The sequence below is a fragment of the Odocoileus virginianus genome, chromosome 24, assembly GCF_023699985.2.
Source record: "Odocoileus virginianus isolate 20LAN1187 ecotype Illinois chromosome 24, Ovbor_1.2, whole genome shotgun sequence".
NCBI lineage: Eukaryota > Metazoa > Chordata > Mammalia > Artiodactyla > Cervidae > Odocoileus > Odocoileus virginianus.
The window spans coordinates 44,547,345-44,561,628 of record NC_069697.1 but is presented as its reverse complement, the minus strand read 5'-3'; the positions used below and the strand labels follow the sequence as shown (position 1 = coordinate 44,561,628).

General features: G+C 40.0%; 1 protein-coding gene and 1 non-coding gene across 3 annotated transcripts in view; both read left to right on the top strand.

Moving 5' to 3' along the window:
* The window catches only part of MSRB3 (methionine sulfoxide reductase B3), a 172,344-nt gene that overhangs the window by 16,315 nt on the left and 141,745 nt on the right, over window positions 1-14,284 (top strand). The window lies entirely within an intron of this gene.
* On the top strand, window positions 5,719-5,825 carry LOC139030984 (U6 spliceosomal RNA). The gene has a single exon (XR_011483414.1). It is a non-coding gene; the product is annotated as a U6 spliceosomal RNA (small nuclear RNA).

Sequence of the window (14,284 nt, the reverse complement as noted above, 5' to 3'; positions counted from 1 at the left end):
ATAAGTCAGTTCCCCCTAAATTTACCCACAACCTGGCTCTGCATCTGAGCTGCTGCTGCTGCTAAGTCGCTTCAGTCGTGTCCGACTCTCTGAGACCCCACAGACGGCAGCCCACCAGGCTCCCCCGTCCCTGGGATTCTCCAGGCAAGAACACTGGAGTGGGTTGCCGTTTCCTTCTCCAATGCATGAAAGTGAAAAGTGAAAGTGAAGTCGCTCCGTCGTGTCCGACTCACAGCGACCACATGGACTGTAGCCCACCAGGCTCCTCCATCCTTGGGACTGTCCAGGCAAGAGGACTAGAGTAGGTTGCCATTGCCTTCTCCTCTGTATCTAAGCTACAGTCCTGTGTATCCACTTGCTTCTATCTCATCTCCATTTGGTTGGTTGTATGTACCTTTAATAGGCTAAAAGTTTATTACTTTTGCCCAAGGTTGCTTCTGTCACCTTGTCCCTTCCCTTAGTAGATGGTATTACCGTGTGCCCAGTTGCTTCAGCCAGAACTGGACTCTTATTAAATTTATTTCTTGTCTCAGCCTGTGTTAGTGGTTTGCCTAGACTTCTACAATAGCTTCCCACTTGGTCTCACTGCTTCTCTTCTGATGCCACTCCCAGCCATATCCCACCTCTTAGCCACGGCAATCTCTCAAACGCGAAGATCTCATCATGTTACTCTTTCAGTTACTTCTCTTTCTTTCTAGGATGAAGTTCCAAATTGTTTTAACAGCTTCAGGATTTCTTCTGCCTACCTCATCAGCCTCATCGTCTCATCCATCTGTTGCTCGCTTACACCTCCTAGCCACTCTGCTTTTCTTTCATACGCTTCAGTGGGCTGCACTCACTTTTACCCCAGGGTCCCTGCTCATCCTTTCCTTTGTCTGGTACACTTCTTCCCTCCTTCTTAATTTGGGCAACCCAGCCTTATCCTTTATTCTTAGTTTAAATATTACTCCCTGCCGGTTGGCTTTCTTATGCCTCTCAAGCTAGACTTCTTCCTTCTGTTATATAGGATCTTTATTCTCCTTTTGCCTCTCTGTGATCTTTATTGCACTTGCTAATAATATCTTTCTCACAAATAGGTAAGCTTCATGGTGGCAAGGACCATGGTCTCTCATTCCTCACTGTGTTCCCCGCATCTGTTTAGAGTAACATGAATGCAGTGTGGGCTTGCCCAGTTTGGTGAGAGAGGCTTCTATCTGAGTTTGGTGTGTTTTTCGTAAATCTTTCAAGGTGATAAAAGGGAAGGAGACAAAAGTTTAGGTGTAGAGCAGTTGAGCTTTCAGACTCCAGGGGCCTCAGCTAGCGAGTAAGGAAGCAGCATCAGAACCGGAGGTGGCCCTAGAGAAAAGTGTTGCCTCAGGGTTAGTTTTTTCCCTAGGGTTAAACTGACATCAGAATTTTCATGCAGTGCCCCGAATGTTTCTCAGGCTTCACTATCTCTTTCAAAAGTCAGCCTTGGCAGTGCTTCCCAAATCCTTGGAATGCTGGGCTTGGGCATCGCCGCAGAGCGCCTGTGAGTGTGGCTTTCAGTGTCAGAAGTGCTGGCCGAGGTGACCTGTTGGGTCTAGACAGACCCTGTGCCGGATATCAAGCTCTTAATGCCTTCCACCTGCCTGTTCTCTGGCCTTGGCCCCTCCTCCTTAGAACCCTGGATTCTCCTTCACTAACTTGCAGGAACAGTGTTTGCACATAGATGAGTTAGAAGTTGGCCTTTTCTTTAAAACATCCTCTGTACTTTATCTTACACAAGTTTATCACGTTTTAGTTTCCAGGGCTGGTGTAGATTTTGCTCTGTTTTTATGTTCTGCTTACCATTTCAGTGGGAGGTGGTTGGAATCTGATTGAGGGAGAAGAGGAGTGAGTTCTTTTTTAAGAGACATTTTTCGTGTTGCCACCTTTGTCTTTGTGTGCGTGTGGACTCACGTTTGCACACGTATGTGTGCATGTCTGCAGTCTCTCTTTTTTCTCTCTGCTTCTCTTCTTTTTTGATTGCATTATGCCATTTCTTTGTTTTGTAACTCTCTTTGAGAGTCATTTTTTAGCAGGTGCATTTACATCATTTATATTTTGTTATCATGGACGTATCTGATGACATTTCCTTGTCTTACTGTTTTATACCTTTTTTATGACCTTCTCCCCTTGATTTTCAGTATTTGGCATCTGGCTTCTGTGTTTTATTTGCTTTTATCTTTCACAGGGATTTGAAAGAGTGACATCATATTTTAGGTTCCACGACCTTGAACCAGTGCTTAAAAACATTATTGAACCTAAACTAATCTAATCATTAAACTAAAAATAGTAAGATTCAATAGCATTTGGCTCTTTTCTGCAGGAAGAGTTTTGGAATCTTTTATTTTTTTCTTTCTCTGCTTTTGTTAACTAAAGTGGTACCTATACATCTACACGATTGTTGCTATTATTTTTATATTATATGTTCACTTCAGGATTTTTATTTTAATCTTTTTCATTTAATTATATAATAACATCTACGGCCGTCAGTGATTATGACCATTTATCCCTTAACTTATCATTCTTAAGGATATTTTGGTTTATGTGCCATTTGGCTAGAGTCTATCCATGAGTTGATGTCTTTTTTTTCTTTTTTGGTAGGGAAAAATATATGCATGCATGTTCCTGAGCTCTCTTATTACCTGAGGGAAATACAGACTATTGTATATAACATGTTTACCTTCCCTTGCAAAACAACATTTAATTGAAACCAAAAACAGCATAATTAGAAGGCTGGAAATTGCTTATAGAATAGTCTGAATGCAATTAGTCCCGCAATTATGGAACATAAAATATTGCTAGCATTCCCTATAGAAGAAGAAGCTGGGGACAATGGAATTTACTGGCATTCAGATAACAGGTCAAAGGCTTTGGTGGTTCAGTGGTAGAATTCTCACCTCCCAGGTGACAAATCAATATCAGTCACAAGGTTACTACTGCGAATTCAATACCTCTGATGTTGTAGATACTTTTCAGGGTCGTGATGCAAAGTTAGTTATAAGTCCTAGAATAGTTTTATCTCTGAGTAAGAATGGCAGTTTTAATTGAATTCCAGCAATATTTTATAACTGCTATTGATGTGTTCAAATTAGAGTTGACTTAAGCCTGGCGTGCTGCAGTCTGTGGGGTCACAAAGAGTCAGACACAATTGAGCAACTGAACAATAATAAAGTTTATTTTGTCAAATTCCTGTTTTATTATTACATTTGCCTCATGCATGCATAAAGTTATATCACTCTATATAATCGACTGAAACAGTTGATTGCAAAACAAGGTTTTTCCTTTTGGTCAGAGATAATGATTTTTTGACAATCATTAAGCTATAATTACTGAAGTAGAAAAATTAATCTTATCTAAGTTGCATATTAAACAATCACCTCACTCTTCCCCTGGCCAAAACTGAACTAATTAAACCCTCCAACACAGACACACAGACGCAGGCACACACATGAACACGGTCATACTCACTCACACATGCACATATGCACACGCGCACTCTCTCTCAGGCCGTGTCTCTACATGGTATCTCAGGCCTCTTCTTGCTTTTCCTTCTCAGTAAGGGAAGTAAAGTTCACTGAGCAGTCTTCTAGTTATTTTCAAAAATATTATCTCACTTAATCCTTCTGAAATTTAGTAAAATAAGTGATATGATCTACATTACGCAGGTTAGGAATCAGACACAGGTAATTAATTTGCTCAAGATTTATCAGCTGGTTGAGAGAGAGAGTCAGAGGTTAACTCGAGTATACTGCACTGCCTGGGTATAGTATAGGACTCTATCCTGGGGGAATTGGGACATTATGAACAGAGATGGGGGGATACAGAGGAAGTGACATTTGAGTTCAGTTCCGTGAAAACGTTTATTGAGTCTCTATTTTACAGAAGTGAATCCCGCTGGCTACTCAAGGAATTTTTAAGTGAGGTGTGTATATGTCTAAAATTCTGACTTGCAAATAATAGGTATAATAATAGAGGTACCGAGGTTGGAAGTAGTAGAGGCAGAATTGATTCATTTTCTAATGGCATGGTTGGGGAGAAGGGTGAGAGGAATAACTGTGAAAAAATGTTTCCTAGGGCAGATGATGTCTAAACTGGTCTTGAAGGTTAAAAAGGAAGAGTTCATTCCTTATATGGTATGGAAAATATAAGTGGTATGGTGAGGATGGAAAAGTGTGTAGGAAACGTTAAATGGTTGACTGTCATCAGAAGAGAATCTTCATTCATTCATTCACTCAGCAAATGCTTTTGGAGTGGCTTTTAAAGGTTAGACACTGGTGAGGACTAGAGATAAAGTAAAGGACAAAAGAGTTAATGGATTGTATAATGTCCAGTGAGTGTTGGGGTCTGAAGTTAAGATAGGAAGAGAAATGAATCTGATGGGTCTTGACTGCCAGCGTAGGTCGGTAGTGTGTTCCTCCTAGTTGCTGATGACTGTGGGAGCACGTGGAGCAGAGCTCGGACGTGGTCAGAGCGAGTTTATATGATGCTGCAGCAGAACGGAGGGCGGCTGCGACGGGAGTCGGGGTAGAGGCAGGAAGACCGTATTCTCGATGAGAGATGGAAAGGAAAGAGTATATTTGAGCAATATCTTGGAAATAAGATTGGTGGCACTTGGTGTTGATTAAGTATAAAAAATTAAAGTAGAAAATGACTGAGGATGACTCTCAAGTTTGGGGTTTAGTGGTTGTATGGAATGGAAGTACTTTTTAACAGGATCAGGAATACAGAAAAAATAATAAATTGGTGAAGAAAGAAACAAATTGAGTTTTGGAGATGATAAATAGTTTTAGGTGCACATGAAATAACTAAATTCTTTTAAAAATATGATTTAACCATCTAAAATTGTCCATTGAGGACAAAGTAGAAACAACATAATGCAGAATATTTAATATCTTTCACTTTATGGTCTCATTTAGGGCTTCACCTTTCTCCCAAGTTCAGCATAGTGTTAAATGATAGCTGATAAAGGCCATTAAGATTTACCTTTCAGTGGAATAGGACTACATTTTCATAAAACTTGTCCTTTATCTGCTTTATCAGATACAAGGCACAAGGCATACTCTCATGAGAAAATTCTTACTTTCTGCAACAGAAAGTAAAATTAGAGGGGAGGGATGCTACAATTCTGATACAAGAGCAAACATTTGCAGTTTCCAGTGCTAAAACTTTCTATTCCAGGAATGGTAGCAAAGTTCTAATTTAAATATTTGAAGCATGATTTACAGATACATATTTTTAGGACTTATATTAAAGTCATTTAAAATAGTCTTTTAGTGATAGATACAGATAACTGTATAGTCAAAGCTATAGTTTTTCAAGTAGTCATGTGAGAGTTGGACCATAAAGAAGGCTGAGTGCTGAAGAATTGATGTTTTTGAACTGTGGTGTTGGAGGAGACTCTTGAGAGTCCCTTGGACTGCAAGGAGATCCAACCAGTCCATCCTAAAGGAGATCAGTCCTGGGTGTTCATTGGAAGGACTGATGCTGAAGCTGAACCTCCAATACTTTGGCCACCTGATGCGGAGAGCTGACTCATTGGAAAAGACCCTGATGCTGGGAAAGATTGAAGGCAAAAGGAGAAGGGGGTGACAGAGGATGAGCTGGTTAGATAGCATCACCGACTCAATGGACATGAATCTGAGCAAACTCCGGGAGATAGTGGAGCACAGAGGAGCCTGGTCTGCTGCAGTCCCTGACATCACAAAGAGTCGGGTGCTCGCTTCGGCAGCACATATACTAAAATTGGAATGATACAGAGAAGATTAGCATGGCCCCTGCGTGAGGATGACACGCAAATTCGTGAAGCGTTCCATATTTTTAGAAACTATAAAACTTCTAGAGGAGAACATAGGCAAAACACTCTCCAACATAAATCACAGCAGGATCCTCTATGACCCACATCCCAGAATTTTAGAAACAAAAGCAAAAATAAACAAATGGGACCTAATGAAACTTAAAAGCTTTTGCACAACAAAGGAAACTATAAGCAAGGTGAAAAGACAGCCCTCAGATTGGGAGAAAATAATAGCAAATGAAGCAACAGACAAAGGATTAATCTCAAAAATATACAAGCAACTCCTGCAGCTCAATTCCAGAAAAATAAATGACCCAATCAAAAAATGGGCCAAAGAACTAAACAGACATTTCTCCAAGGAAGACATATGGATGGCAAAAAAACACATGAAAAGATGCTCAACATCACTCATTATCAGAGAAATGCAAATCAAAACCACAATGAGGTACCATTACACGCCAGTCAGGATGGCTGCTATCCAAAAGTCTACAAGCAATAAATGCTGGAGAGGGTGTGGAGAAAAGGGAACCCTCTTACACTGTTGGTGGGAATGTAAATTAGTACAGCCACTATGGAAAACAGTGTGGAGATTCCTTAAAAAGCTGGAAATAGATCTGCCATATGACCCAGCAATACCACTTCTAGGCATACACACGGAGGAAACCAGATCTGAAAGAGACACGTGCACCCCAATGTTCATCGCAGCACTGTTTATAATAGCCAGGACATGGAAGCAACCTAGATGCCCATCAGCAGACAAATGGATGAGGAAGCTGTGGTACATATACACCATGGAATATTACTCAGCCGTTAAAAAGAATTCATTTGAATCAGTTCTAATGAGATGGATGAAACTGGAGCCCATTATACAGAGTGAAGTAAGCCAGAAAGATAAAGACCATTACAGTATACTAACACATATATATGGAATTTAGAAAGATGGTAACGATAACCCTATATGCAAAAAAAGAAAAAGAGACTCAGATATATAGAACAGACTTGTAGACTCTGGGAGAAGGCGAGGGTGGGATGTTTCAAGAGAACAGCATCAAAACATGTATATCTAGGGTGAAACAGATCACCAGCCCAGGTTGGATGCATGAGACAAGTGCTCAGGCCTGGTGCACTGGGAAGACCCAGAGGGATGGGGTGGAGAGGGAGGTGGGAGGGGGTAACGGGATGGGGAATACATGTAAATCCATGGCTAATTCATTTCAATGTATGACAAAAACCACTGCAATGTTGTAAAGTAATTAGCCTCCAACTAATAAAAATAAATGGAAAAAAAAAAAACAAAAAACAAAGAGTCGGACATGACAGCAGTAGATAATAACTGTAGTTTATAGTCATAAGGGTAAGGAAGGATTTGTTCAGCCTGTAATAGCAAGTTTTTCTTTAGATGAAATGGTACACTGAGGCACTGCATCTTTTGTACAGGCCTAAGTTGGTTTTATTTTTGTTTTTGCACATGGTTCTTAATGAGAGGGAATTTCAGGTGAAAAGCAACAGCCTCCAACTCTATCTCTTCTCATCTTTGCCTCACTTTTCTGAAGCAATGTTCTAAAATCATTCTTCTGTCAATCCCCTAGTTTTTGTCAGTACAGTTATAGCACTATTTCTTGATTCATCAATTTCAGATAATATACAGTTATGAAAAACAGGTATTTATCTGCTCTTTCTTCTCCCTTATGTCTACCATTGTTTATTGTTTTGTTGATTTTTAAAATTCCCCTATTGTTCACCTGGTGATGGTGGTTTAGTCGCTAAGTCGTGTCTGACTCTTACGATCCCACGGACTGTAGTCCGCCAGGCTCCTCTGTCCGTGGAATTCTCCAGGCAAGAATACTGGGGTGGGTTGCCATTTCCTTCTCCAGGGAAACTTCCTGACCCAGATATCGAACCCAGGTCGCCTGCACTGCAGGCAGATTCTTTACCACTGAGCTACAAGGGAAGCCTATAGTTCACTTTTGTAACATTAAATAATATGTTTGCTCATCAACTTTTGATGTAGCCACATGACAACCTGTTGTGACAAGGAGATTCCACGGAGAGTGACAGACGTAAGTAGAAGTTTATCTTTCTCCGCAGTGATGGCCTAAGGTAGGTAGTAGCCCGAGGTTGAGTTGGTGAGTGGATAGCTTTGCTTCATGGCCTGTTAAGTCCGCCTTTCTCATTAAGTAGCTTCCATCCCAGGGTCCAGGCGCGCTGCCGCAGCTTTTGCCATCTCCCAGGGGAAGAAGAAGTCCATGGGGTCACAAAGAGTCCGGCACAGCTTAGCCATTGAGCAACAACAAGGGGAAGAGGAAGTCTAAAGCACGTGACTTTGTCTTTAAAGGAGGTGACCTGAAAGATCACACATCATTACATTGGCTAGAGCTTAGCATCATATTCACAATTAGCTACAGAGGAGGCAGAGAAATATAACTCAGTGCTCAGCTAAGATTTCAGAAGTTTCCGATACTCATGGGAAGAAGGGAGGATGGATTCTAAGGGACCAGTTAGCATTTTGCAGGCCAGTTAGTATCTGAATTTTCTGCTTCATAAGATGGGAGTCCTAGTACTCTTATCCTTCATTCTGCTGTCCTTACTGGGCATTTTGTTAGCTATGTACATTTTCTTTTTGTTTTAAAATGTGAAGTTACTAATGTTTACATTCTGTTCTGAAACAACAGCCAAATCTTTGTCTATACATTGTCTCTAAAATCTTGCATTGTTATACATATTGTTTACTTCCAGGTCGAAAAAGTGAACCATTAGAGTATTCCTTTTCCTTAGGCCAGGGTCATGATTCATGAGCCACTGAGAAGGACAAACAGTTATTTTTTTAGCATCATGGCAAATGAATCTTTTTTTTTTTTTTTTTTTTACATTTATAGATTAACATCAGGACACTATATTTCTAAGGTCTGTGTCTGGGCACTGACTTGTTAGATGAGTAAAAGGCTTCAGCAGGCCTGGTTAGTGGCCAGGGAGCTTTCAGTCACTTCAGAAAATAAAATCTTCATAAGCAGTCATTTTTTTGTTATCAGGAGCTACTCAGTCAGTTTACAGCTGAGTGAAATTTTTGATTCTTTTTTTCCAATAGCAGTATATTTATTTTAATGGGTATTAGTAAAAATACTGCTTACACATCAGACGGGATTCCACGTATATTACCACATAGGAAAAAGCTAAATTCAACTTACAGAAAACATTAAGTAAATAATAAGGCAGAAGAGTTATGAGGATATGGCAAAAATTGTGAAGAAAACCTCTAGTTCTTGAAGGGTTGGGACTTACTTGTTAGCCCCAGAAGATCCAAAGTGAAGTAGCTTTCTCCTAGTCTTTATGTCTGAATATGAGAAGAGAGCCATATCTTCTGAGTCTCTTTGGGGTATTTAGAAATAGAAGGGGTGACTAATGAGAGGAAGACCTTGGTCTTTTCAGAGTGGTCTCATTGTCTTTGGCATCCGACTTCTCAGCCTTCAGACCCTGTTGTTTTTCTAAACAAGGACAGCTATCTGGGAAATAAGAGCCCCTGCCGTTTGAGGAATGCTTAATGTGCTGTGAGAGATTAAAACAGACTTCAGTTCAAAGTCTGTCTTCAATGCTGACCATATGACCTCCCGCAAGTTATTCTCTGAACCTTAGTTTCTGCTGCAACGCATAATCCCCAGATCCCAGTGGCTTCAGCCACTGAAGTTTTATTTCTTGCTCGTATTGCATGTTCATTGTCTGTCAGATGGGAACTCTGCTCCACGTCTCCTACTCCAGGATTGTGGTTAATGGAGCAGCCATCATCTAATTATAGAACATTGCTGATCACTGTTGGAGAGAAAGAGAGTTCTAGAGAGTCTCATGCCAGCAATTAAGTGATCTGTCTTAGAAGTGGCACATGGTATCATTTCTGTTCACAACTTCCTCCCCAGGACTAGTGACACGGTCTCATGTAACCACAGGGGCCCAGAAAGTACCCGGAAAATGGAGATTCAGAGTGTTGTGGAAATAGCACTAATGACTACCACATATTGGAATGCCTACTTCAGGGTTGACGTGAAGATTAAATGATATTAGCTTCAGACATGGACATGAACTTGTGTGTGCCAAGGGCTTCTCTAGTAGCAGTTTTGCAGGAAACTATTATAAACTCCAGACTTACAAATGAGACTTTCATAGCTCAGAGTAAACCTTGTCAAATGAAACCTAGCTAGTTGGTGAGAAGGTTTAAATTTGAACTCAAGTACTAGAAAAGCAAAACTATTACCTAAACACAACAAAATGGAACAGTCAAAAAGACTGAACCATTCTTCTTTAACAGTACTCAAAAGCGATTTGTTTATGTGGGTTTCGCTTTTCTGTTGGCACTTGTTAAATATGAAGAAAAGCTTTTTAGATGAAACACAGGTAATGTAGATGCTGTGGGCCATGAAATCAATGCATATTTTAGAAGAAAAAGATTTGTATTCTGTATTGGTGATAGAAGTTTTAAAATATGAATGTGAGGGACTTCCCTGATGACCCAGTGGTTGAGAATCTGCCTTGCAATGCAGGGGACCTGAGTTTGATCCCTGGTTGGGGAACTAAGATCCCACATGCAGCAGGGCAGCGAAGGCTTTGTGGTGCAACTACTGACCTTGTGTGCCTCGTCTAGAGAATCAGTGCGCCACAGCGAAAGGTCCCGCATGATGCAACAAAGGTCCCTGGTGCTGTAACTAAGGCCTGATGCAGCCAAATAAAATAAATAAATACTAAGAATAATGTGAGAATGAATAAATGCCTGCATTTGACTAGATGACCACAAAACAGGAATCCTGGGAAAAAAGATAGCATTTAGTAGAGTTAAAAGTAGCATCAGAAGATGGGTTTATATCTGGGCTTCCCTGGCAGCTCATCTGGTAAAGAATTCACCTGCAGTGCAGGAGACCCTGGTTCGATTCCTGGGTCGGGAAGATCCACCGAAGAAGGGATGGGCTCCCCACTCCAGTGTTCTGGGCTTCCCTGGTGACTTAGACGGTAAGAATCCGCCTGCAGCGCAGGAGACCCGGGTTCAGTCACGGGTTTGGGAAGATCCCCTGGAGGAGAGGATGGCAACCCACTCCAGTGTTCTGGCCTGGAGAATTCCATGGAGTACAAAACAGGAGTCCTTGGAAAAGAGATAGCATTTAGTAGAGTTAACAGTAACATCAGAAGATGGACTTATATACATAATTCTATTTTAATTATACCATTGGTATACCTTCTTAATGGACACAGAGTAACCTTTGCGTTGTCAATATTAGGTACAATTCTTTATGTCCTTTTCTTACTTTTTGTGTGAACCAAATAAAAAAGAAAGTGTAGCTGCCACAACATGTACATAAAAGGAGTTTTAGCTTAATGTTTTCCCCAAGTGACTTTCTGACCTGTACTAGTTCTGTTTATCTCTGTTTTGCTATTGACAAAATAAGAGCTTTGGATCAATTCATTGTTTTTCCCACTTTTTTCCACTGAGATACCCATGATGGATAATATTTCATGAGCAACATCCTCATGTAGTCATATACAGATGATACTTATAGACTGAGGAACAGATGGTCCAAGCTGCACATTCCTGGTGCTAGTTCTAGTTCTAGTTTCTGAAGAAAACACTTCAGAAAACAAGTGAAGGAAAGTGACATTATTAAAGAGATAACTCTAAATACATTCTAGTTGTTTTCTTAAAAACCTTATCCTCAAAACAACAACAACATCAACAAAACAAAACAAAACAGACCTTATCCTCAAACTTCAGCATCTAAAGACAATTTTAAACAAATTTGTTTAATTTGTTAATTATTTTACCTAAAATAATTAGTTAATTATTTTACTTTTATTGCGTGGTCATTTCCTGTTCAAAAATCTATGCATTAGGTGTTCATCAAGAATTTTTCTAATTATAGACTTATTTAATGATAACAATTCTGTTATTCTCAAGTATTTCTGAAAGTTCGAATTCCTTGATTATTCTACCAGCAGTACACGGATTAGCAGTAACACGTATGTGATATGTGGGCTCAATAAATACTCTTTCTGTTGTTCAGTTGCTTGGTCTTGTCTGGCTCTCTGCGACCCCATGGACTGCACCACGCCAGGCTTCCCTATCCTCCACTGTCTCATGGAGTTTGCTCAAACTCATGTTCATTGAATCAGTGATGCCAGCCAACCATCTCACCTTCTGTTGCTTCCTTCTTCTCCTGCCCTCAGTCTTTCCCAGCATCAGGGTCTTTTCCAATGAGTTGGCTCTTCGTATCAGGTGGCTAAAGCATTGACTGGAGCTTATCAGCAAATTAATTTTCCTTTTTCTGGACCTAGCACTAATTCACAAGTTGTTTTCTTGTCCTTTAAAAGGACGTATACTTTTATATTGCAAGGAGTGGTGCTGAGGAAATTGGGCTGTAGTGTTCTGATTGTTACTTTCAGAAATCTGTCATAACTGTCCTCCTCAATTTGATAAAATAACTCACAATTTTACATTTGCATTTACCCATAGACTAGATAAAGTAGGAAATGAACTAATTACCTTAGAAGTAGCAAGAGGTCTAAATACTACTGGTATTATTTTCTAACCACTTGTTTTTTCTAAACAACATGGGTTACATTATAAATATCATTCTCTGTTCCCTGTTCACTTATTCAACCAGTGCTTATGGGGACTTCCCTGGTGGTCCAGTGGCTAAGACTCCATGCTCCCAGTGCAGGGGACCTGGGTTCAATCCCTGGTCAGGGAACTGGACCCCACATGCTGCAACTAAGGCCCACCACAGCCAAATAAATAATAAAAATAAAACATAAAAAAACCCAAGTGCTTATGAAACATTTTCTGGGCTTACTGTGTGTCAACCAGAGGGTTAGACCAGCACCTTTCAAGGTGTGGACTGAGGATCCCTGGAATCTGAGAGCCTTTCAAAGGATTCACAAAGTCAAAACTATTTTCATACTAATGCTGACATTATTTTCCTTTTTCACTGTGTTGACATTTGGGTTTATGTTGCAAGAGCAGTTGAAACTGCTGGTATTTTAGCATGAAGTGAGGCAGTGGAAACAAATATTATCAGTAGTCATTCCATTCTTCACTAACATCCACAAAGGAGAAAAGGCCATTTTCACTTAAGAATGTCTTTGATGAAGTAGTAATATTTATATTACTTTTATTAAATCTAGATCTTGAGTGCATATATTTTTAATATTGTGTGTGAAAAAACAAAAATTACATTTTTATAAAGTGCTTCCACAATGCAAAGTTGTCTCCAGGAAAAGTACTGGTGTGATTGTTTGAAACACCGTTTCACTTGACAGAATGACCAAACGATGGATCAGTGTGTGTGTTAGTTGCTCAGTCATGTCCAACTCTGCAACCCCATGGAATAGCCCGCCAGCCTCCTCTGTCCATAGGATTCTCTAGGCAATAATACTTGAGTGGGTTGCCATTCCTTTCTTCAGGGGGTCTTCCTGACCCAGGGATCAAACCTGCATTTCTTATGTTTCCTGCATTGGCAGGTGGGTTCTTGACCCTCTGAACTACCGAAGCCTATGGTTATTTAAACTTGGATATTTGGGGATTTCCCTGGTGGTCCAGTGACTGAGACTCTGCGCTCCCAATGTAGGGGACCCGGTTTCCATGGTTGGGGAACTAGATCCCCCGTGCCAGAACTAAGAGTTCTCATGTCACAACTAAAGATTCTGCATGCCACAACTAAGACTCGGTACAGCCAAATAAATTTAAAAAATAGATAAGTTGGATATTTGGCAAATATTTTCTCAAAAATGAACAAAGTGATTCTGTCACTTTAAGGAGAACAACTGACTATATTTGTTGGCAATGATAAAAGCTGAGCTTTCAAGTTAAAAAATAAATTTCTGGAAAATTCAACATCTAAAGATGTACCTGACAAAATCAGTGGCGACTATTAATGAATATGTTTTTGATACTAAAAGCAAAATGTGTCAACATATGAAAGATGTGCATAACCCAAATGAACCATTGTTTTCCAAATGAACAGTGCATGATGTTACAAAATCACACAGTTAAAAGATCCAGTCAAAATGCAAAATAGACCAATGAATTGTAATGTAATAGTATGAAAAGTTCATTGATAATATGTAGTTTCAGACTGTCATTGTTGAATTTTGGTGTTAATACCAAAGAAGAATATCTGTAGTTATCTGAAAAAGCTATTAAAATATTCCTCTATTTTCCAACTACTTATCTGAGTGAGGTGAGATTTTATTCATGTATATACTTCAACCTTGTAGCTCAGTTGGTAAAGAATCTGCCTGCAGTGCAGGAAACCCGGGTTTGATCCCTGGGTTGGGAAGATCCCCTGGAGAAGGAAATGGCAACCCACTCCAGTATCCTTTCCTGGAAAATCTCACGGCCAGAGGAGCCTGGTGGGCTGCAATCAATGGGGTTGCAAAGAGTCAGGCACGACTGAGCGACTAACATTTACTTATACTTCAACCAAAACAACATATCACAATAGATTAAAT